General features: G+C 35.2%; 1 protein-coding gene across 3 annotated transcripts in view; it reads right to left on the bottom strand.

The window, feature by feature from the left end:
- Nucleotides 1-22,983, bottom strand: part of LOC133657627 (receptor-type tyrosine-protein phosphatase epsilon-like) — an 87,230-nt gene that overhangs the window by 47,674 nt on the left and 16,573 nt on the right. For all 3 annotated transcript variants that reach the window (XM_062059187.1, XM_062059189.1, XM_062059188.1), the window contains exon 3: nucleotides 16,940-17,117. The gene's annotated coding sequence lies outside the window, so the exon portion shown is untranslated. The remainder of the gene's footprint in view (nucleotides 1-16,939; nucleotides 17,118-22,983) is intronic.

Below are 22,983 nucleotides of genomic sequence, written 5' to 3'. Positions count from 1 at the left end.
ACCACATTACATTTTTTGACAGTTTTTTCCATTTGCATACACACGATTTGACTAATTGTGTCTTTTTTTCAAAAAGATTTACATACTTTTCCAAACACCACATTACATTTTTTGACAGTTTTTTCCATTTGCTTACAACAAAATTTGAATAACTGTGTGTCTTTTTTTCAAAAGGATTTACACACTTTTCCAAACACCACATTCAATTTTCTTACAGTTTTTCCATTTGCTTACACACAATTTGACTAACTGTCTGTGTTTTTACAAAAGGATTTACACACTTTTCCAAAAACCACATTCAATTTTCTTACAGTTTTTTCCATTTGCTTACACACAATTTGACTAACTGTGTCTCTTTTTTTCAAAAAGATTTACACACTTTTCCAAACACCACATTACATTTTTTGACAGTTTTTTTCATTTGCTTACACACAATTTGACTAATTGTGTCTTTTTTTCAAAAATGATTTACACACTTTTCCAAACACCACATTCAATTTTCTAACAGTTTTTCCATTTGCTTACACACAATTTGACTAACTGTGTGTCTTTTTTTCAAAAGGATTTACACACTTTTCCAAACACCACATTACATTTTTTGACAGTTTTTTCCATTTGCTTACACACAAATTGACTAACTGTGTGTCTTTTTTCCAAAAGGATTTACACACTTTTCCAAACACCACATTCAATTTTCTTACAGTTTTTTCCATTTGCTTACACACAATTTGACTAACTGTGTCTTTTTTTCAAAAGGATTTACACACACAATTTGACACACAGTTAGTCAAATTGTGTGTAAGCAAATGGAAAAAACTGTAAGAAAATTGAATATGGTGTTTGGAAAAGTGTGTCAATCCTTTTGAAAAAAAGACAGACAGTTAGTCAAATTGTGTGTACGCAAATGGAAAAAACTGTAAGAAAATGGAATGTGGTGTTTGGAAAAGTGTGTAAATCCTTTTGAAAAAAAGACACCGTTAGTCAAATTGTGTGTACGCAAATGGAAAAAACTGTAAGAAAATTGAATATGGTGTTTGGAAAAGTGTGTAAATACTTTGAAAAAAAGACACACAGTTAGTCAAATTGTGTGTAAGCAAATGGAAAAAACTGTAAGAAAATGGAATGTGGTGTTTGGAAAAGTGTGTAAATCCTTTTGAAAAAAAGACACACAGTTACAAAATTTGTGTGTAAGCAAATGGAAAAACTGTAAGAAAATTGAATGTGGTGTTTGGAAAAGTGTGTAAATCCTTTTGAAAAAAAGACACAGTTAGTCAAATTGTGTGTAAGCAAATGGAAAAAACTGTAAGAAAATTTAATGTGGTGCTTGGAAAAGTGTGTAAATCCTTTTGAAAAAAAGACACACATTTAGTCAAATTGTGTGTGCGCAAATGGAAAAAACTGTAAGAAAATGGAATGTGGTGTTTGGAAAAGTGTGTAAATCCTTTTGAAAAAAAGACACACAGTTAGTTAAATTGTGTGTAAGCAAATGGAAAAAACTGTAAGAAAATTGAATGTGGTGTTTGGAAAAGTGTGTAAATCCTTTTGAAAAAAAGACACAGTTAGTCAAATTGTGTGTAAGCAAATGGAAAAAACTGTAAGAATATTGAATGTGGTGTTTGGGAAAAGTGTGTAAATCCTTTTGAAAAAAAGACACCGTTAGTCATATTGTGTGTAAGCAAATGGAAAAACTGTAAGAAAATTTATTGTGGTGTTTGGAAAAGTGTGTAAATCCTTTTGAAAAAAAGACACAGTTAGTCAAATTGTGTGTAAGCAAATGGAAAAAACTGTAAGAATATTGAATGTGGTGTTTGGGAAAAGTGTGTAAATCCTTTTGAAAAAAAGACACCGTTAGTCAAATTGTGTGTACGCAAATGGAAAAAACTGTAAGAAAATTGAATATGGTGTTTGGAAAAGTGTGTAAATACTTTGAAAAAAAGACACACAGTTAGTCAAATTGTGTGTAAGCAAATGGAAAAAACTGTAAGAAAATGGAATGTGGTGTTTGGAAAAGTGTGTAAATCCTTTTGAAAAAAAGACACACAGTTACAAAATTTGTGTGTAAGCAAATGGAAAAACTGTAAGAAAATTGAATGTGGTGTTTGGAAAAGTGTGTAAATCCTTTTGAAAAAAAGACACAGTTAGTCAAATTGTGTGTAAGCAAATGGAAAAAACTGTAAGAAAATTGAATGTGGTGTTTGGGAAAACTGTGTAAATCCTTTTGAAAAAAAGACACCGTTAGTCATATTGTGTGTAAGCAAATGGAAAAACTGTAAGAAAATTGAATGTGGTGTTTGGAAAAGTGTGTAAATCCTTTTGAAAAAAAGACACACAGTTAGTCAAATTGTGTGTAAGCAAATGGAAACAACTGTAAGAAAATTGAATGTGGTGTTTGGAAAAGTGTGTAAATCCTTTTGAAAAAAAGACACAGTTAGTCAAATTGTGTGTAAGCAAATGGAAAAAACTGTAAGAATATTGAATGTGGTGTTTGGGAAAAGTGTGTAAATCCTTTTGAAAAAAAGACACCGTTAGTCAAATTGTGTGTACGCAAATGGAAAAAACTGTAAGAAAATTAAATATGGTGTTTGGAAAAGTGTGTAAATACTTTGAAAAAAAGACACACAGTTAGTCAAATTGTGTGTACGCAAATGGAAAAAACTGTAAGAAAATTAAATATGGTGTTTGGAAAAGTGTGTAAATCCTTTTGAAAAAAAGACACACAGTTAGTCAAATTGTGTGTGCGCAAATGGAAAAAACTGTAAGAAAATGGAATGTGCTGAACATTTTTGGAAAAAAAAAAGTGTAGATAAAGATGTGTGTATCACAATCCTAGTGTGTTGCAAAGTGTTGAAAATGGGTGTATCACCATCACTATGTAAAAGCGCTTGGAGTCACTGGAGAAAAGCGCTATATAAATATAATTCACTTCACTTCACATTATCTGTGTGCAAGATGTGTAATATTTTGCAAAAAAGTGTGAAGCAGAGTCTATGCCTAATATTAGGCACAGGTTTTGTTTACTGTGTGTAAAATCTGGTGTGTAAGCAATTGGAAAAAACTGCAATGCCGCACTGAGTCCACCAGAGGGCGGCAATGCAACGTATATTTGTATACAATTGGAGGCTTTTTTTTTTTTTTTTTTTTAAAGTTGATGCCTGTTATTAATAGAGAAGTCCACAAACACACACATGTCTAATACAAGAGTTTATAATTATAGTCTTGAATAACTTGGGTGTACCTAATGGAGTGTCCAGCTGATTAGTGGTTGCCATCCACACATAAACAGTATCTAGGTTATAATCTTCACCAGATGGTGTTTTCCTCATCCTTTTTTATTTCTTCCTTGTCCTTTTCACACTTGGACGCTGGAAGCTGTTAGTGCTGCTTTATTTGGGACCTTTTCTTAAAGGGACAGTACACGCCTCACAATGACAAGATTGGCGTGTTATTTCCCCACTTATTGCCTCATATTGGCATTTGTCTGCCGCAAACGACGGGAGACGCGGAATAAATTGGGGCCTGATTGGCTTTGCGGCGAGGACGTCCCGGGTTAGAAGGACGCCTTCTTGTTACGGGAGAAGGACGTCCTTCATTGTGCCAATTTACTTCTTCTGGCTCATCCAGGGGCCTAATTTGTGGCGTCGGGGAGCGCCTCTTCGCACGCCACCCGCAGGGGGTCCGCTTAAATACACTTGGCCGGATAGTGAGCCGCCAAAAAAGGAGCGCCCGTGTCAGAAGATTGTTAGTAGACGACAGAAAAGAAGATTGTTAGTAGACGACAGACGAGCAACAACCTGACATAGATTGTTATTGCACGACAGACAAGCTGACATTTGCAGAGACAGGAAGAAAGTGCTTGATTAAACGTTCACATCCTCCACTGGTCAAGAAATAAATGAGGAATAATGACAGTCAGCATTTGTTTGTGTTGGTCAATGAGAGATGATTATCACACTCCAACATTACTTTTGTTCCACCTACTTTAGTTCCTTACTTTTGTTCCATACTGCCTATGTGGTTTACCTTTGTTCCACTTACTTTTGTTCCTTACTTCCTAGGTGGCTTACTTTTGTTCCACCTACTTTTGTTCCTTACTACCAACATGGCTTACTTTTGTTTCACTTACTTTTGTTCCACTTACTTTTGTTCCTGACTACCTTTGTGGCTTATTTTTGTTCCACTTGTGTTCCTTACTACCTTTGACTTTTGTTCCTTACTTTTGTTCCACTTACTTTTGTTCCTTACTACCTAGGTGGGCTACTTTTGTTTCACTTACTTTTGTTTCACATACTTTTGTTCCACTTATGTTTGTTCCTGACTACATTTGTGGCTTACTTTTGTTCCACTTGTGTTCCTTACTACCTATGACTTGTGTTCCTTACTTTTGTTCCAATTACTTTTTTTCCTTACTACCTTTGTGGATGACTTTTGTTCCACTTACTTTTGTTCCACTTACTTTTGTTCCTTACTACCAACATGGCTTACTTTTGTTTCACTTACCTTTGTTCCACTTACTTTTGTTCCTTACTACCTTTGTGGCTTATTTTTGTTCCACTTGTGTTCCTTACTACCTTTGACTTTTGTTCCTTACTTTTGTTCCACTTACTTTTGTTCCTTACTACCTAGGTGGGCTACTTTTGTTTCACTTACTTTTGTTTCACATACTTGTGTTCCACTTATGTTTGTTCCTGACTACCTTTGTGGCTTACTTTTGTTCCACTTGTGTTCCTTACTACTTTTGACTTTTGTTCCAATTAATTTTGTTCCTTACTACCTTTGTGGATGACTTTTGTTCCACTTACTTTTGTTCCAATTACTTTTGTTCTCTACTGCCTATGTGATTTACTTGTGTTCCTTACTACTTAGGTGGCTTACTTTTGTTTCACTTACTTTTGTTCCACTTACTTTTGTTCTTGACTACCTTTGTGGCTTACTTTTGTTCCACTTGTGTTCCTTACTACCTTTGACTTGTGTTCCTTACTTTTGTTCCACTTACTTTTTTTCCTTACTGCCTATGTGGTTTACTTTTTTCCTTACTACCTTTGTGGATTACTTTTGTTCCACTTACTTTTGTTACTTACTACCTTTGTGGATGAATTTTGTTCCACTTACTTTTGTTCCAATTACTTTTGTTCCTTACTGCCTATGTGGTTTACTTTTGTTCCTTACTACCTTTGTGGCTTACTTTTGTTCCACTTACGTTTGTTCCTTACTGCCTATGTGGTTTACTTTTGTTCCTTACTACCTTTGTGGCTTACTTTTGTTCCACTTACGTTTGTTCCTTACTGCCTATGTGTGCTTACTTTTGTTCCACTTACTTTTGTTCCTTAGTGCTTATGTGGCTTACTTTTATTCCACTTACTCTGTTCTTTACTACCTTTGTGGCTTACTTTTGTTCAACACTGCCTATATGGCTTACTTTTGTTCCACTTTCTTTTCTTCCTTACTACTTTTGTGGCTTGATTTTGTTCCACTTACTTTTCTTCCTTACTACCTTTGTGGATTACTTTTGTTCCATTTACGAGGGTTCCTTACTGCCTATGTGGTTTACTTTTGTTCCACTTACGTTTGTTCTTTACTACCTTTGTGACTTACTTTTTTTCCACTTATTTGTGTTCTTTAATATCTTTGTGGCTCACTTTTGTTTCACTTACTTGTGTTTCTTACTACCTTTGTGGCCTACTTTTGTCCCACTTACTTTTGTTCCTTACTACCTTTGTGGCTTAGTTTTGTTCCACTTATTTTTGTTCCTTACTTTTGTTCCACCCACTTTTGTTCTTCAATACTTTTGTGGCTTACTTTTGAACCACTTATGTTTGTTCCTTATGCCTATGTGGCTTACTTTTGTTCCTTACTACCTTTGTAGCTTACTTTTGTTCTACTTACTTTTGTTCCGCACTGCCTATGTGGCTTACTTTTGTTCCACTTTCTTCTCTTCCTTACTACCTTTGTGGCTCACCTTTTGTTCCACTTGCATTTGTTCCTTACTGCCTATGTGGCTTACTTTTGTTCCACACTGCCTATGTGGCTTACTTTTGTTCCACTTACTTTTGTTCCGCACTGCCTATGTGGCTTACTTTTGTTCCAATTTATTTTTCTTCCTTACTACTTTTGTGGCTCACTTTTTGTTCCACTTACGTTTGTTCCTTACTGCCTATGTGGCTTACATTTGTTCCACTTACTTTTGTTCCTTACTACCTTTGTGGCTTAGTTTTGTTCCACTTATTTTTGTTCCTTACTTTTGTCCCACCCACTTTTGTTATTTAATACTTTTGTGGCTTAATTTTGATCCACTTATGTTTGTTCCTTACTGCATATGTGTCTTACTTTTGTTCCTTACTACCTTTGTTGCTTACTTTTGTTCTACTTACTTTTGTTCCGCACTGCCTATGTGGCTTACTTTTGTTCCACTTTCTTTTCTTCCTTACTACATTTGTGGCTCACCTTTTGTTCCAACTTCCGTTTGTTTCTTACTGCCTATGTGGCTTCCTTTTGTTCCACCCACTATTGTTCTTTAATACCGTTGTGGCTTACTTTTGATCCACTTATTTTTGATCCTTTCTGCCCATGTGGCTTACTTTTTTCCACTTACTTTTGTTCTTTACTACTTTTGTGGCTTACTTTTGTTCCTTACTACCTTTGTGGCTTACTTTAGTTCCACTTACTTTTGTTCCTCACTGCCTATGTGGCTTACTTTATGTTCCACTTTCTTTTCTTCCTTACTAATTTTGTGGCTCACTTTTTGTTCCACTTACGTTTGTTCCTTACTGCCTATGTGGCTTACTTTTGTTCCACTTACTTTTTTTCCTTAGTGGTTATGTGGCTTACTTTTGTTCCACTTACTTTAGTTCCACACTGCCTATGTGGCTTACTTTTGTTCCACTTACTTTAGTTCCACACTGCCTATGTGGCTTACTTTTGTTCCACTTACTTTTGTTCCGCACTGCCTATGTGGCTTACTTTTGTTCCACTGTCTTTTCTTCCTTACTACTTTTGTGGCTCACTTTTTGTTACACTTACATTTGTTCCTTACTGCCTATGTGGCTTACTTTTGTTCCACCCACTTTTGTTCTTTAATACCTTTGTGGCTTACTTTTGATCCACTTACTTTTGTCCCTTACTGCCCATGTGGCTTAATTTTGTTCCACTTACTTTTGTTCCACTTACTTTTTTTCCCTTACTTTTGTTCCACTTACTTTTGTTCCTCACTGCCTATGTGGCTTACTTTATGTTCCACTTTCTTTTCTTCCTTACTAATTTTGTGGCTCACTTTTTGTTCCACTTACGTTTGTTCCTTACTGCCTATGTGGCTTATTTTTGTTCCACTTACTTTTGTCCCTTAGTGTTTATGTGGCTTACTTTTGTTCCACTTACTTTAGTTCCACACTGCCTATGTGGCTTACTTTTGTTCCACTTACTTTAGTTCCACACTGCCTATGTGGCTTACTTTTGTTCCACTTAATTTTGTTCCGCATTGCCTATGTGGCTTACTTTTGTTCCACTTTCTTTTCTTCCTTACTACCTTTGTGGCTCACCTTTTGTTCCACTTACGTTTCTTCCTTACTACTTTTGTGGCTCACTTTTTGTTACACTTACATTTGTTCCTTACTGCCTATGTGGCTTACTTTTGTTCCACCCACTTTTGTTCTTTAATACCTTTGTGGCTTACTTTTGATCCACTTACTTTTGTTCCTTACTGCCCATGTGGCTTAATTTTGTTCCACTTACTTTTGTTCCACTTACTTTTTTTCCCCTTACTTTTGTTCCACTTACTTTTGTTCCTCACTGCCTATGTGGCTTACTTTATGTTCCACTTTCTTTTCTTCCTTACTAATTTTGTGGCTCACTTTTTGTTCCACTTACGTTTGTTCCTTACTGCCTATGTGGCTTACTTTTGTTCCACTTACTTTTTTTCCTTAGTGGTTATGTGGCTTACTTTTGTTCCACTTACTTTAGTTCCACACTGCCTATGTGGCTTACTTTTGTTCCACTTACTTTAGTTCCACACTGCCTATGTGGCTTACTTTTGTTCCACTTACTTTTGTTCCGCACTGCCTATGTGGCTTACTTTTGTTCCACTTTCTTTTCTTCCTTACTACTTTTGTGGCTCACTTTTTGTTACACTTACATTTGTTCCTTACTGCCTATGTGGCTTACTTTTGTTCCACCCACTTTTGTTCTTTAATACCTTTGTGGCTTACTTTTGATCCACTTACTTTTGTTCCTTACTGCCCATGTGGCTTAATTTTGTTCCACTTACTTTTTTCCCCTTACTTTTGTTCCACTTACTTTTGTTCCTCACTGCCTATGTGGCTTACTTTATGTTCCACTTTCTTTTCTTCCTTACTAATTTTGTGGCTCACTTTTTGTTCCACTTACGTTTGTTCCTTACTGCCTATGTGGCTTATTTTTGTTCCACTTACTTTTGTCCCTTAGTGGTTATGTGGCTTACTTTTGTTCCACTTACTTTAGTTCCACACTGCCTATGTGGCTTACTTTTGTTCCACTTACTTTAGTTCCACACTGCCTATGTGGCTTACTTTTGTTCCACTTACTTTTGTTCCGCATTGCCTATGTGGCTTACTTTTGTTCCACTTTCTTTTCTTCCTTACTACCTTTGTGGCTCACCTTTTGTTCCACTTACGTTTGTTCCTTACTGCCTATGTGGCTTACTTTTGTTCCACCCACTTTTGTTCTTTAATACCTTTGTGGCTTACTTTTGATCCACTTACTTTTGTCCCTTACTGCCCATGTGGCTTACTTTTGTTCCACTTACTTTTGTTACACTTACTTTTTTTCCTTACTTTTGTCCCTTACTGCCCATATGGCTTCCTTTTGTTCCACTTACTTTTGTTCTTTACTACTTTTGTGGCTTACTTTTGTTCCTTACTACCTTTGTGGCTTACTTTAGTTCCACTTACTTTTGTTCCTCACTGCCTATGTGGCTTACTTTATGTTCCACTTTCTTTTCTTCCTTATCTTTGTGGCTCACTTTTGTTCCACTGACATTTGTTCCTTACTTTCTATGCGGCTCACTTTTTGTTCCACTGACGTTTGTTCCTTACTGCCTTTGTGGTTTACTTTTGTTCCACTTACCTTTGTTCCTTAGTGCTTATGTGGCTTACTTTTGTTCCACTTCCTTTAGTTCCACACTGCCTATGTGTCCTACACATTTAGACATCATCCTTGATTTCTTGCACCAATAGTACTTTACATATACATATCCATCCATCCATTATATATATATATATATATATATATATATATATATATATATATATATATATATATATATATATATATATATATATATATATATATATATATATATATATATATATATATATATATATATATATGTATATATGTATATATATATATATATACATATATACATATATATATATATATATATATATATATATATATATGTATATATATATATATATATATATATATATATATATATATATATATATATATATATATATATATATATATATATATATATATATATATATATATATATATATATATATATATATATATATATATATATATATATATCCTCTTCCCCTGAACATTGTCATCTTTACACTGTAGCAAGTAAGCAAATGACCTTTCAAATGTTATTTTACAAAGATCATTCCTGGCACAGATGCCTTCCCTGGGCACTAATGTGTTTGCTCACTAGCTCCGGTACTAGCTTGGCATTAAAGGGCTCCCATGAAATAAACCAGCGGGCATCCATCCGAGCGCGTGGCATCCATCCGTGTGCACGATGCGAGGCCAACAAAGAAGGCTGGTTAAAGCCGGAGGCTAATTCTTCCTGCACTTTATAACTGTGCTGAACCCAGACCGAGGTCACAAAAGCCGAGGCGGAGATGATGTTTAATCCATTTTCCTTATACACAATTAACCTCTCAGAAACGGAATTTCTTTCTTTTTTGTGGAAAAAACCCATACCTCATTAGTTGCATATGCAAAAAAAAATAAAAAATAAAAAAAAAAAAAAAAAATCATATGAGTAATGTACTGTATAGCTTTATGCAAACAGCAGCGAGAGATTTTTAATATTTAAAATAAAGCATGATGAAATTGACTCCACACGCGACCTCTCGGCCTCATTTAAACAGCTCTTATAAATAATGGAGCTATAGGGGGGGGGGGGGGGGGTCCATAATGATGTAATTTACACATAAGACACACGCTGATACAAGCCACTCATTATTCAAATGTATGCTATGGATTTAAATATCATGAATAAAGTTACATATTGATTCAAATCAATGTCAGGGATCTTTAATAATGTTTAAAATTTGCATGAAGATTTCTTGTTTGGAGTCACGGGCTTCTGCAAAAAAAAAGCGCGTGTTTTTTTTTGTTGTTTTTTTTACTGTAAAAACACTCATTACCTAAATTTAAAAAACCCCGAGCACATTCCCAAAGCTCATCATGTGAGCATGAAAAATAGCGATAATGATATATAATCTGGTATTCTTGGTGGTTTACGTGCTATGGCTGTTTATGCTAATCCCGCCTGAATCCACCTCAAGGCCTCTCCACAACACTTTCCTGGTAAAGTACCAGCGTGTCCACACCTTTTTTTTTTTTTTTTTTTGCATAAGCAAAGAAAAAGGAGCTGTTTTCGGTGCTATTTCACAGAAAAAATGGAGTAAACGCGTGCAAAGTTTTTGTTGCACCACGATTGAAAAAAAAAACCAAATAAATAAATCCTGGTGCAAATCCTGATTAGAAGGCTAAAGGTGCAGTGATCCGAGGGTTTTATGGACTACTAAGTATGTTGAGTCAAATTGCATCTAATCACAGCGACGACGTCATCCCTTCATTACGTGGTTACAGCGCTCTGCCCTTTTATCACGGCGTGCAATAAAAACCGTTCACGCTGAGGTCGTAATCGGCAAACACTTGAACCGAAAAGTTAATTCCGCTCCAGCCGTGTAGAAAATTCACCGGGTGATTTTTTTTATTTTTTTTTTAGCGGGTGTAGCACGCGGCGCTAATGAGAGCCGCCATTAAAAAGAATTACCGCAAAATCGGATATGATCCAATGTGAAAGGATAATTAAATACGAGCCAATAATTATACGGTGCTCGGAGTCGAGTAAGTGACTTGTGGCAGATTACCCGACACATGAAACGTGACGAATTATTCACTTCAGTCTTAAATATCATAAAACGTATTTTGTGGCAATTGTGACTTTGTTATGTAGAGAGGTGCTTTCCATCATTTTCAGCAGACTGCATTGAAAAATTCCTTCTACTCGCGCGAGATCCACCCAGGAATGGGGGCCATATGCCTACTGTACATTACTAAATCATAATGATAGTTTTGTTAATACTAAGCAATTTCCTTACTCTACCTATTATCCCCAGCAGGCCTAAAGACGTTGATATAACGTTGATTATACGTACGTGTCCTTTGATACTGACTTTGAAACAACGCTGCAAAATAGTTGTATTTGTAAATTGAGACGACGTTGATGTCTAACGTTGGATCCGCGTTGTTGGTTGGGAAATGACCAAAATTCAATGGTCAAATCAACGTCCGAACATAACATTGATTGAACGTCCTCAAAAGGCATGTTGTTTCAACGTTGTATTTGTGTTGTAAAATATTGGTTGGGAAATGACCACAATTCAAGGTTAAAAACAACGTCACAACCAAACATTGATTAAACGTCGTCAAAAAGCATGTTGATTCAACGTTGTGTTTGTGTTGTAGAATATTGGTTGGGAAATGACCAAAATTCAATGGTCAAATCAACGTCAGAACCCAACATTGATTAAACATTGTCAAAAAGCATGTTGGTTCAACGTTGTGTTTGTATTGTAGAATATTGGTTGGTCTCCATAAGGGACAAGCAGTAGAAAATGGATGGATTATCGGGTGACCAAAATTCAATGTTAAAATCAACGTCAAAACCTAACATTGATTAAACGTTGTGAAAAAGGATGTTGTTTCCAACGTTGTATTTGTGTTGTAGAATATTGGTTGGGAAATGACCAAAATTCAATGGTCAAATCAACGTCCGAACATAACATTGATTGAACGTCCTCAAAAAGCATGTTGTTTCAACGTTGTATTTGTGTTGTAGAAAATTGGTTGGGAAATGACCAGAATTCAAGGTTAAAAACAACGTCACAACCAAACATTGATTAAACGTCGTCAAAAAGCATGTTGATTCAACGTTGTATTTGTGTTGTAGAATATTGGTTGGGAAATGACCAAAATTCAATGGTCAAATCAACGTCAGAACCCAACATTGTTTAAACGTTGTCAAAAAGCATGTTGTTTCAACGTTGTATTTGTGTTGTAGAATATTGGTTGGGAAATGACCACAATTCAAGGTTAAAAACAACGTCACAACCAAACATTGATTAAACGTCGTCAAAAAGCATGTTGATTCAACGTTGTGTTTGTGTTGTAGAATATTGGTTGGGAAATGACCAAAATTCAATGGTCAAATCAACGTCAGAACCCAACATTGATTAAACGTTGTCAAAAAGCATGTTGGTTCAACGTTGTGTTTGTATTGTAGAATATTGGTTGGTCTCCATAAGGGACAAGCAGTAGAAAATGGATGGATTATCGGGTGACCAAAATTCAATGGTCAAATCAACGTCAGAACCCAACATTGATTAAACCTTGTCAAAAAGAATGTTGTTTCAACGTTGTGTTTGTTTTGTAGAATATTGGTTGGGAAATGACCAAAATTCAATGTTAAAAACAACGTCACAACCAAAAATTGATTAAACGTCGCCAAAAAGCATGTTGTTCCAACGTAGTATTTGTGTTGTAGAATATTGGTTGGGAAATGACCCAATTTCAATGGTCAAGTCAACGTCAGAACCAAACATTGATTAAACGTTGTGAAAAAGCCTGTTGTTTCAACGTTGTATTTGTGTTGTGGAATATGGGTTGAGATATGACCAAAATTCAATGGTCAAATCAACGTCAGAACCCAACATTGATTAAACGTCGTCAAAAAGCATGTTGTTTCAATGTTATGTTTGAGTTGCTCAACAACAGGACCTACTTCAACACGTTCTCTGAGATTGAGTTAAACTTGGGGTTTGTCTATTTTCTTTCAATTAGCTTCATTAACATTACGTTATCCACGTTGTTGGTTGGAAAATGACCAAAATTCAATGTTAAAAAAACCTCACAACCCAACATTGACTAAACGTCGTCAAAAAAGATGTTGTTTCAACGTTATATTTGTGTTGTGGAATATTGGTTGGGAAATGACCAAAATTCAATGTTAAAAACGTCACAACCTGACATTGATTAAACGTCATCAAAAAGCATGTTGTTTCAACGTTGTATTTGTGTTGTGGAATATTGGTTAGGAAATGACCAAAATTCAATGGTCAAATCAACGTCAATACCCAAAATTGATTAAATGTCGTCAAAAAGTATGTTGTTTCAACGTTATGTTTGTGTGGTAGAATATTGGTTGGGAAATGACCAAATTTCAATGGTCAAATCAACGTCACAACCTGACATTGAATAAACGTCGTCAAAAAGTTGTTTTGGCTTTGTTATTAAATCCAAAGTTGATCCGTTCCCTCCTTGTTATGTCTTAGTTCGTGGCCATTATGTTCTGTATTCAACAAATAGTTTTCAACACTGAAAAAGTGTGTTATTTTTGTTGTGTTACGGCGCCATCTTTTGGACGAGTTGAACCGTTTCGTCGACTATTCGTTTATGGCGTTTCTGCTCGAAAGGAATCTTCATTCGTCACTCCAAGCAAGGTTTGTAAGTTTTACAATATAACTAAAACAATTCATACTTACTAAACCGTTCCATGTGTGATGTATGTGGGAGTGTTTTCATGCATATTTCTATGTGTTATCGTAATGTAATCAAGCTAGCGTCGTTAGCATTGGCAAATATGCTAACACGTTTACAAGTGTCTTTGTTAGTGTTAACTTACAATGGCATTCTTTTTGTATTGTTTCAGTTTCGTAAACTCTTGAAATTGAGTCCGTTTAGCTGATTTGGAGAGCTAGCGTCCGCAGCTAGTGGGTCCATGGCGATGACTTCTGTTTTGTTTGGAAAGTTTGGAAACAATTAAGGTATGTAAATAAACATCTACAAAATATTTCGTACTGTTATATGTAAGCGGCTTATAGTCCAGTGCGGCTAATATATGTAAAAATATTTATTTCTTCTAAAATTTGGTGGGTGCGGCTTAAATATAGCCCGGAAAATACTGTACAAACTTTTCTCTTCACAAACCTGTTCAAGAACTATCAAGTACATCAAGGTTCCAGTGGATTCCAGAGGATGAAGTGCACAAATTAGCATTAAAGCTACAAAGAAAACAATGAAAACGATGCTGGATGATACCAACCACTGACCTTACATTACTCAACGTTCCCATTGAAAGTTTTACAATATAACTAAAACAATTCATACTTACTAAACCGTTCTATGTGTGATGTATGTGGGAGTGTTTTCATGCATATTTCTACGTGCTATCGTAATGTAATTAAGCTAGCGTGGTTAGCATTAGTAAATATGCTAACACGTTTACAAGTGTCTCTGTTAGTGTTAACTTACAATGGCATTCTTTTTATGCTTTTTCAGTTTCGTAAACTCTTGAAATTGAGTCTGTTTAGCTTATTTAGAGAGCTAGTTTCCACCGCTAGTGGGTTCATGACGATGACTTCTGTTTTGTTTGATTAACCATTTAACTGCCGTGTGACAGGCAAAGTTTGGAAACAATTAAGGTATGATACCGACCAATGTTACTCAACGTTCCCATTGAAAGTTTTACAATATAACTACCACAATTCATACTTACTAAACCGTTCCATGTGTGATGTATGTGGGAGTGTTTTCATGCATATTTCTACGTGCTATCGTAATGTAATTAAGCTAGCGTGGTTAGCATTAGCAAATTTACAAGTGTCTTTGTTAGTGTTAACTTACAATGGCATTCTTATTGTATTGTTTCAGTTTCGTAAACTCTTGAAATTGAGTCTGTTCAGCTGATTTGGAGAGCTACTTTCCACAGCTAGTGGGTCCGTGACGATGACTTCTGTTTTGTTTGATCAGCCGTTTTACTACAGTGTGACAGGCAAAGTTTGGAAACAATTAACGTATGTAAATAAACATTTACAAAATATTTCGTACCGTTATATGTATGCCGCTTATAGTCTATTGCAGCTAATTTATGTACAAATATGTATTTCTTCTAAAATTTGGTGGGTGCGGCTTAAATACCGGTGTGCCCTATAGCCCGGGAAATACGGTACAAACTTTTCTATTCACAAACCTGTTCAAGAACTATCAAGTAGATCAAGGTTCCAGTGGATTCCAGAGGATGAAGTGCACAAATTAGCATTAAAGCTACAAAGAAAACAATGAAAACGATGCTGGATGATACCAACCACTGACCTTACATTACTCAACGTTCCCATTGAAAGTTTTACAATATAACTAAAACAATTCATACTTACTAAACCGTTCTATGTGTGATGTATGTGGGAGTGTTTTCATGCATATTTCTACGTGCTATCGTAATGTAATTAAGCTAGCGTGGTTAGCATTAGTAAATATGCTAACACGTTTACAAGTGTCTCTGTTAGTGTTAACTTACAATGGCATTCTTTTTATGCTTTTTCAGTTTCGTAAACTCTTGAAATTGAGTCTGTTTAGCTTATTTAGAGAGCTAGTTTCCACCGCTAGTGGGTTCATGACGATGACTTCTGTTTTGTTTGATTAACCGTTTAACTGCCGTGTGACGGGCAAAGTTTGGAAACAATTAAGGTATGATACCGACCAATGTTACTCAACGTTCCCATTGAAAGTTTTACAATATAACTACCACAATTCATACTTACTAAACCGTTCCATGTGTGATGTATGTGGGAGTGTTTTCATGCATATTTCTACGTGCTATCATAATGTAATTAAGCTAGCGTGGTTAGCATTAGTAAAACGTTTACAAGTGTCTTTGTTAGTGTTAACTTACAATGGCATTCTTTATATGCTGTTTCAGTTTCGTAAACTCTTGAAATTGAGTCTGTTTAGCTGATTTGGAGAGCTAGCGTCCGCAGCTAGTGGGTCCATGACGATGACCTCTGTTTTGTTTGATCAGCCGTTTAACTGCCGTGTGACAGGCAACGTTCGGAAACAATTAAGGTATGTAAATGAACATTTACAAAATCTGTCGTACCGTTATATGTATGCGGCTTATAGTCCAGTGCTGCTAATATATGTACAAATATTTATTTATTCTAAAAATTGGTGGGTGCGGCTTAAATACCGGTGTGCCCTATAGCCCGGGAAATACGGTACAAACTGTTCTCTTCACAAACCTGTTCAAGAACTATCAAGTACATCAAGGTTCCAGTGGATTCCAGAGGATGAAGTGCACAAATTAGCATTACAGCTAGTAAGAAAACAATGAAAACGATGCTGGATGATACCAACCACTGACCTTACATTACTCAACGTGCCCATCTTTGGTTCTGTGGAGACTATTCTGTCGGATCGAACGCTTGCCTTCGTTCTAATTAGGAGCGTAAAAAAAAACGCAGCAGCATCACATTCCGCGCAAATCAATATCCTCTCAAAAGCCAGGCGCTGCCTCTACATGAAGAGCTTTTTTGTTCTCTTTTTCCAAGGCGAGCGAGAAGAAAGACAACACAATAACAGCACATGTCAGTGAAGTGCAGTCGAGAAGAAAACGAGGAGGTGAGATGTGAAGAGATCAATGTTTGGATTTTTGCTTCACAGATAACTACTGACATCTTTGGCTTGACTGTAGTTTGCTGCGTTTTACACAGCAGGGGGTGATTTCTGAACAAGGTTCCCTTTCAAAGTAAACTCAACAGAACATTACTTTGACTGCGTCTCTTTGCACTGGCCAATTAGTCAAAAAGGGTTAAAGAAAAAGAATACTTACACATCCAAAAGGAAGCCAGCACGATCTGGTATCAGAGGACGTCCATAGCAGCCGTGAGAGCCAAGAGATCCTTTAGTCACATCCTTTCGGAGGTGTCGGTACCGGATGAAGAGGGGTCCAGTAGGCGCTGGGTCACAACTTTAGAACGGGATCGAGGCACATCGAGTCATGGAGGAACCTGGAAGAACGAAACAAGTTCAAACTAATTCAAAACTAATATTAACAACTCAAAGATACATTTAAAAATAAGCTATTGGGGGCAAAAATCCATATCAATTAATAATGACGGACAAAAGAGGCCGAGTTTCCTTGACCAGGCACAAGACATTGATACAACGTTGATTATACGTCCTTTAAAACTGACTTTAAAACAATGTTGCAAAATAGTTGTGTTTGTAAATTGAGACAACGTTGGATCCAGGTTGTTGGTTGGGAAATAACCAACATTTCAATGGTCAAATCAACGTTGTTTCAACGTTGTATTTGTGTTGTAGAATATTAGTTAGGAAATGACCACAATTCAATGGTCAAATCAACGTCAGAACCCAACATTGATTAAACGTTGTCAAAAAGCATGTTGTGTCAACGTTGTATTTGTGTTGTAGAATATTGGTTGGGAAATGACTAAAATTCAATGGTCAAGTCAACATCAGAACCCAACATTGATTAAACGTTGTCAAAAAGCATGTTGTGTCAACGTTGTATTTGTGTTGTAGAATATTGGTTGGGAAATGACTAAAATTCAATGGTCAAATCAACGTCAGAACCCAACTTTGATTACATGTCGTCAAAAAGCATGTTGTTTCAACATTGCATTTGTGTTGTAGAATATTGTTTGGGAAATTACCAAAATTCAATGGTCAAATCAACATCAGAACCCAACATTGAATAAACGTTGTCAAAAAGCATGTTGTTTCAACGTTGTATTTGTGTTGTAAAATATTGGTTAGGTAATAAACAAAATTCAATGGTCAAATCAACGTCAGAAACTGACATTGAATAAACGTTGTCAAAAAAAATGTTGTTTCAACGTTGTATTTGTGTTGTAGAATATTGGTTGGGAAATGACCAAAATTCAATGGTCAAGTCAACATCAGAACCCAACATTGATTAAACGTTGTCAAAAAGCATGTTGTGTCAACGTTGTATTTGTGTTGTAGAATATTGGTTGGGAAATGACCAAAATTCAATGGTCAAATCAACGTCAGGACCCAATATTGATTAAACGTTGTCAAAAAGCATGTTGTTTCAACGTTGTATTTGTGTTGTTGAATATTGGTTGGGAAATGACTAAAATTCAATGGTCAAGTCAACATCAGAACCCAACATTGATTAAACGTTGTCAAAAAGCATGTTGTGTCAACGTTGTATTTGTGTTGTAGAATATTGTTTGGGAAATGACTAAAATTCAATGGTCAAATCAACGTCAGAACCCAACTTTGATTACATGTCGTCAAAAAGCATGTTGTTTCAACATTGCATTTGTGTTGTAGAATATTGTTTGGGAAATTACCAAAATTCAATGGTCAAATCAACATCAGAACCCAACATTGAATAAACGTTGTCAAAAAGCATGTTGTTTCAACGTTGTATTTGTGTTGTAAAATATTGGTTAGGAAATAAACAAAATTCAATGGTCAAAGCAATGTTAGAAACTGACATTGAATAAACGTTGTCAAAAATCATGTTGTGTCAACGTTGTATTTGTGTTGTAGAATATTGGTTGGGAAATGACCAAAATTCACTGTTAAAAACGTCACAACCTGACATCGATTAAACGTCGTCAAAAAGTATGTTGTTTCAACGTTGTATTTGTGTTGTTGAATATTGGTTGGGAAATGACCAAAATTCAATGTTCAAATCAACGTCAGAACCCAACATTGAATAAACGTTGTCAAAAAGCATGTTGTTTCAACGTTGTATTTGTGTTGTGGAATATTGGTTGGGAAATGACCAAAATTCAATGGTCAAATCAACGTCAGAACCCAACATTGAATAAACGTTGTCAAAAAGTATGTTGTTTCAACGTTGTATTTGTGTTGTTGAATATTGGTTGGGAAATGACCAAAATTCAATGGTCAAATCAACGTCAGGACCCAATATTGATTAAACGTTGTCAAAAAGCATGTTGTTTCAACGTTGTATTTGTGTTGTAGAATATTGGTTAGGAAATAAACAAAATTCAATGGTCAAGTCAACGTCAGAAACTGACATTGAATAAACGTTGTCAAAAAGCATGTTGTTTCAACATTGCATTTGTGTTGTAGAATATTGTTTGGGAAATGACCAAAATTCAATGGTGAAATCAACGTCACAACCTAACATTGATTACATGTCGTGAAAAAGTATGTTGTTTCAACATTGCATTTGTGTTGTAGAATATTGTTTGGGAAATTACCAAAATTCAATGGTCAAATCAACATCAGAACCCAACATTGAATAAACGTTGTCAAAAAGCATGTTGTTTCAACGTTGTATTCATGTTGTGGAATATTGGTTGGTAAATGACCAAAATTCAATGGTCAAATCAACGTCAGAACCCAATATTGAATAAACGTCGTCAAAAAGCATGTTGTTTCAACATTGCATTTGTGTTGTAGAATATTGGTTGGGAAATGACTAACATTCAATGGTCAAATCAACATCAGAACCCAACATTGATTAAAAATAAGTTTGAACACGTCTGTGCTAAAACGTCATCCCGACAAATTAAAAGCGTGGTTTTCCCACACGTGACTGCTCAGACACACAAATTGACACAAAGGCTTCAGTGTGATGGCGTTCCACTCCTTGCTCCATCGTTAGGGAGGAAGCCACGCCCCCTTTGAACAGCCTTCTCTGCCCTTTTCTTGTACTCTGACATCATGTTCCTCGTACAGTTCCATGTCGTAAATGTAGGGTCCAATATTATTTTTAACACTCCTCCAACGCCAACACAGGAAAAGGATCATTCGTGCTTTTATAGAGTGAACAGGAAGTGGACATAAAAATGAAGGGAGGGGTAAAAAAATCTGCAGAAAAACACTTTTCATAAATGGCGGCTGGGTTGCCGATACATCCCTCCTTGAGCATGTGTTAGAACACAGGTGTCAAACTCAAGGCCCGGGGGCCAGATGTGGCCCGCGACATCATTTTATGTGGCCCACAAACACCTGGAAATGACATGTGTCAATAAATATTGTCTCACTAAATGTCATGGATTTTTTTTCATTTTGAAATTACATACATTTTAAACTTCAATAGTATCCAATATTACATAAAATATTATAGTATATTATCAAACTTTCCAAACAATATTTTGTCTTAATAAAAGTACTTAACTTTACAGCAAACTACCCATCAGCTCAATAAAAATGACAATACATTTTACAGTGATCTCTACAGCATATTACTGTAAATAAAAAAATAAAAATGAAAAAAGTAAAAGTATCTATTTGGAACGTGTAAAAGTATCTACCAGGAATGTGTAAAAGTATCTACCAGGAATGTGTAAAAGTGTCTACCAGGAACTACCAGTTTTTTGCATTAAAAATCTCCTGATTGAATGTGTAAAAGTATTTAATAGGAACATATTCAAGTATCTATGAGGAACGTGTAAAAGTATCTACTTGGGAGTGTAATAGTATCTGCTAGAAAAATGTAAAAGTATTTACTTGGAACGTATAAAAGTATCTACTTGGAACGTGTAAAAGTATCTACTAGAATGTGTAAAAGTATTTAATAGGAACGTGTAAAAGTATTTACTAAGAACATGTAAAAGTATCTACTTGGAGCGTATGAAATTATTTACTTGGAACGTGTAAAAGTATCTACTAGGAATGTGTAGAAGTATTTAATAGGAACGTGTAAAAGTATCTACTAGGAACGTATTGAAGTATCTACTTGGAACGTGTAAAATTATCTACTCGGAACGTGTAAAAGTGTATACTTGGAACGTGTACAAGTATCTACTAGGAACTACCAGCTTTTTTAGTTAAAAATCTCCTGATTGAATGTGTAAAAGTATTTAATAGGAACATATAAAAGTATCTACTAGAATTGTGTAAAAGTATCTACTTGGAAGGTGTAAAAGTATCTAGTAGAAAAGTGTAAAAGTATTTATTTGGAAAGTGTAAAAGTATCTACTAGGAATGTGTAAAAGTATTTAATAGGAATGTGTAAAAGTATCTATTAGGAACATGTAAAAGTATATACTTGGAACAAGTACAAGTATCTACATAGAACTTGTAAAAGTATTTACTAGGAATGTGTAAAAGTATTTTATAGGAATGTGTAAAAGTATTTTATAGGAATGTATAAAAGTATCTACTAGGAACGTGTAAAAGTATCTACTAGGAATGTGTAAAAGTATCTACTTGGAACGTATAAAAGTATCTACTTGGAACGTGTAAAAGTAACTACTTGGAACGTGTAAAAGTATCTACTTGGAATGTGTAAAAGTACCTACTGGGAACGTGTAAAAATAACTACTAGGAACGTGTAAAAGTATCTATTTGGAACAAGTAAAAGTATCTACTTAGAACTTGTAAAAGTATCTACTAGGAATGTGTAAAAGTATTTAATAGGAATGTGTAAATGTATCTACTAGGAACCTGTAAAAGTATCTACTTGGAACATGCAAAAGTATCTACTAGGAACGTGTAAAAGTATCTACTAGGAACGTGTAAAAGTATCTACTTGGAGCGTGTAAAAGTATCTACTTGGAACGTGTAAAAGTGTCTACTGGGAACCTGTAAAAGTATCTACTAGGAACGTGTAAAAGTATCTACTAGGAACGTGTAAAAATATCTACTTGGAACAAGTAAAAGCATCTACTTGGAACTTGTAAAAGTATCTACTAGGTATGTGTAAAAGTATTTAATAGGATTGTGTAAAAGTATTTAATAGGAATGTGTAAAAGTATCTACTAGGAACGTGTAAAAGTATCTACTAGGAATGTGTAAAAGTATCTACTTGGAACATGCAAAAGTATCTAATTGGAACGTGTAAAAGTACCTACTTGGAACGTGTAAAAGTATCTACTTGGAACGTGTAAAAGTATCTACTTGGAATGTGTAAAAGTATTTAATAGGAACGTGTAAAAGTATTTACTAAGAATGTGTAAAAGTACCTACTTGGAACGTGTAAAAGTATCTACTTGGAATGTGTAAAAGTATTTAATAGGAATGTGTAAAAGTATTTACTAAGAACGTGTAAAAGTATCTACTTGGAACGTGTAAAAGTATGTACTAAGAACGTGTAAAAGTATCTACTTGGAACGTGTAAAAGTATTTACTTGGAACGTGTAAAAGTGTCTACTTGGAATGTGTAAAAGTATCTACTTGGAACGTGTAAAAGTATCTACTTGGAACGTATAAAAGTATCTACTAGGAACGTGTAAAAGTATCTACTGGGAATGTGTAAAAGTATCTACTTGGAACGTATAAAAGCATCTACCAGGAACGTGTAAAAGTATCTACTTGGAAGGTGTTAAAGTATCTACGAGGAAAGTGTAAAAGTATTTTCTTGGAACATGTAAAAGTATCTACTTGGAACGTGCAAAAGTATTTAATAGGAACGTGTAAAAGTATCTACTAGGAACGTGTAAAAGTATCTACTTGGAAGGTGTAAAAGTATCTACTTGGAACGTGTAAAAGTATTTAATAGGAACTTGTAAAAGTATCTACTTGGAACGTGTAAAAGTATCTACTTGGAACATGTAAAAGTATCTACTTGGAACGTGTAAAAGTATCTACTTGGTAGGTGTAAAAGTATCTACTTGGAAGGTGTAAAAGTATCTACTTGGAACGTGTAAAAGTATTTAATCGGAACTTGTAAAAGTATCTACTTGGAACGTGTAAAAGTACCTACTAGGAATGTGTAAAAGTATCTACTAGAACGTGTACAAGTATCTACTAGGAATGTGTAAAAGCATCTACTTGGAACATGCAAAAGTATCTAATTGGAACATGTAAAACTACCTACTTGGAACGTGTAAAAGTATCTACTTGGAATGTGTAAAAGTATCTACTTGGAATGTGTAAAAGTATTTGATGGGAACGTGT

Source organism: Entelurus aequoreus, linkage group LG09 (assembly GCF_033978785.1).
Source record: "Entelurus aequoreus isolate RoL-2023_Sb linkage group LG09, RoL_Eaeq_v1.1, whole genome shotgun sequence".
Lineage (NCBI taxonomy): Eukaryota > Metazoa > Chordata > Actinopteri > Syngnathiformes > Syngnathidae > Entelurus > Entelurus aequoreus.
The sequence above is the reverse complement of the archived record's forward strand: the minus strand, read 5'-3'. Positions and strand labels throughout refer to the sequence as shown.